This window comes from Sinocyclocheilus rhinocerous, unplaced genomic scaffold, assembly GCF_001515625.1.
Source record: "Sinocyclocheilus rhinocerous isolate Xijiao unplaced genomic scaffold, SAMN03320098_v1.1 scaffold1247, whole genome shotgun sequence".
Taxonomy (NCBI): domain Eukaryota; kingdom Metazoa; phylum Chordata; class Actinopteri; order Cypriniformes; family Cyprinidae; genus Sinocyclocheilus; species Sinocyclocheilus rhinocerous.
Window position 1 is genome coordinate 90,249 of NW_015630573.1, and position 2,584 is coordinate 92,832.

Below are 2,584 nucleotides of genomic sequence, written 5' to 3' on the forward strand. Positions count from 1 at the left end.
GGGACTAAACTTACCTGAAAGCAGTGAAATCAGTAGCATGTTTTGCTGTTTGTCAGTTGCAGTGTTGCCGCCCCATTTCTATGGCAACTCTGCTCCACCCTTCAGTGTAGAATGACTTGAATGTTCAACGCACATGCATTAAACCATGTCACAGTCACAGAGCATTGGTTGTAACATTGTCGGTAGCTTTGTTAGAAATACTGCATGATAATAATAATGCATGATAATAATACTCTTATCTAATAATACTGCAAGAGTGGAACTTCACTGGAAACTTCCAGTTTTATATATTGTTACTTTTGATAAGAAACAAAGTCTCATCTTTATAATTATGTCAATTTTTTTCAGTAAATTCAAACAATAATTGCCGTTTTGATGCTGGTTGATGTGGCGTGACAGATCGCTGTATAAACACCTAGTTCTAGAGAAGTGCATTTTGTGGAAATATTAGACTATATACTCATAATAATTTATTTAAGAGATGTCTTAATTATTTAATTAAATAAATCTGTTATGAAACAAGTTATGACAGCCACAAATGAATATATTTCAACAACAAATATAAATTTTTATAATTTAGAAGTTTATATTTCTTTACTTACTTTACTTTATTTAGAATTTTTTACGTCACTTTTAATGCCACATGCTTGTAAAATTATATTGTTCCTTTTTTCTGGGGAGGCAGAAATTCAAGATTAAACAACAACAAAGAAAAGTGTTCAGATATCTACTGAGCCCTGAATGATCTGGTTAGAGATGAGGTAAATGACTAAAGGCTGAATCCATAAAATTCCCTTGTTTTTAAAAATTCATTTTATTCATTTTATTGTAATTTCATCTCTGTACAGTAGGCCATAAATTAATGAAATGTAAATGTCAGGGTGCATGTAAGGAAAATTAAATGTAATTAAGTTGCTATCTTTGCTTGAAAAAGAATGCCACCTTTAAAATGTGTGATGAGCTAAGCAGCATCAGTGTGGCTCAGGGGAATTTAAAGTAGGACTGCAAAGTAACTAATCCCTAGCTTTTTTAGATTTTGAAACCACAACCTAGATTTCATATTGCACTGCCTTAGCACCAGTCAAAACCAGAGCTGTAGTTTCATTGATTGGCACACTTTTAAAGCTGTGGTCTCTGCCTTCGCTGCCCTCCAAGTCTATCTTTGCTCAACCTGAGCCAGTTTTGTATAGCCGTTTCTATCTCGGCCTCTGTGATGTGTGTCAGGGCACCATTCCTAAGAATTGACACTACAAGGGAAAATATTTAGAAAAAAAAAAATACTATCAAGAGAGGGAAGCACCAGTTGGGTAACACTTTATAATAACTTTCATTAATAAATCATTAACAAACATTATGTAATGCTTAATGGATCATTAGTTAATATATATTCACATATCTAGAAATGTGAAATAATGTGCTTGTTAATGTTTACTAATAAATAGGGATGTGACGAGATCTCGTGGCACGAGATCTCACGAGATCCGACTGGTCTCACGAGAACGTGATGATATCCTCGCAAAACAATTTGCAGTGTTTACATTACAGCTGCACGATTAATCGTTTAAAGATCGCAATCTCTTTTCAAACACGCACACAATCTTATTCCTGAATGACAATGATTCAGCTCACATCAGTTTCACATCGCGAGCTTCAGTGGAGCGTGAGAAGCATGTTTTGTCGCTGCCCATGTTAATGAATCATTCATGCTGCTGCTGATCCAGAAAGAGCAACACAAACAGTCTTTTCAACCACACATCATTATTTCTGTGTTACAGACATTTAAATAACATAAGTACTGGGATAAAAGTTATAGTTTGAGTATAAACACTTATTCTCTACAGTAGCGAACAAAATGAAAGTATCTTAACACGTGTATGTATTGTAACGCTTATACTCTTCCGCCAGGAGGTGGCGACAACTGCCCGTTTAAAAAAAAAAGTATTTGTCATCGAATCATTCATTCAGGAGATTCGAATTGTGAAACAGGGGCCCGTTCTTCGTACGTTGTTTATTACATCCGAGATGATATCATCGCGCTAATCAGGATCTGGCTAATTCGGTTCTTCGAACGCATCTGTTGTTGATGATTAGTATGGCTGGATTGAGTTATCTAAGATAATTGCGCGTTCATGGGTTGATTTAAAAGGGGCTATGTATCGATACTCTAAACCACGATCAGCAATGCAGCGACTGGCTGGCGGCAAGACAGCAATGTAATGACATCATATAATTAAAAAAGTCGTAACGAGTAAACCTGGCTGACTATAGTGACTGTGTCTATATTATAGATGATGACTACACAACATTATAATATTTTTTGTATTAATTTAATTACTGTCCCTGGATCAGTAGGGTACTCTTCTAATAAAGTAGCAGTGGCTGGGACAGATTTTAAGTATCAGTTCTGCTTACAAAGATGTGATCTAATCCTGTTTACATGAAATAAACCTTAAGCAGGTTTAAATTTAAGGACCTGTTGCTATGACAGCACCTCCAAAATAACGAGGAGAATAACAACGTGCAGTAAATGGTAAATCTGTTTGCACTACAAACCAGTGTGTTCATAATTAAGATAATACATTAA

At 35.3% G+C, this 2,584-nt stretch overlaps 1 long non-coding RNA gene across 1 annotated transcript in view; it reads right to left on the minus strand.

Annotated features, from left to right (window-relative positions):
• Nucleotides 1-1,302: 1,302 nt before the first annotated feature.
• Nucleotides 1,303-2,584, minus strand: part of LOC107740580 (uncharacterized) — a 10,846-nt gene continuing 9,564 nt past the window's right edge. Inside the window, exon 3 of the long non-coding RNA XR_001640089.1 lies at nucleotides 1,303-1,313. This is a non-coding gene — a long non-coding RNA (uncharacterized LOC107740580). The remainder of the gene's footprint in view (nucleotides 1,314-2,584) is intronic.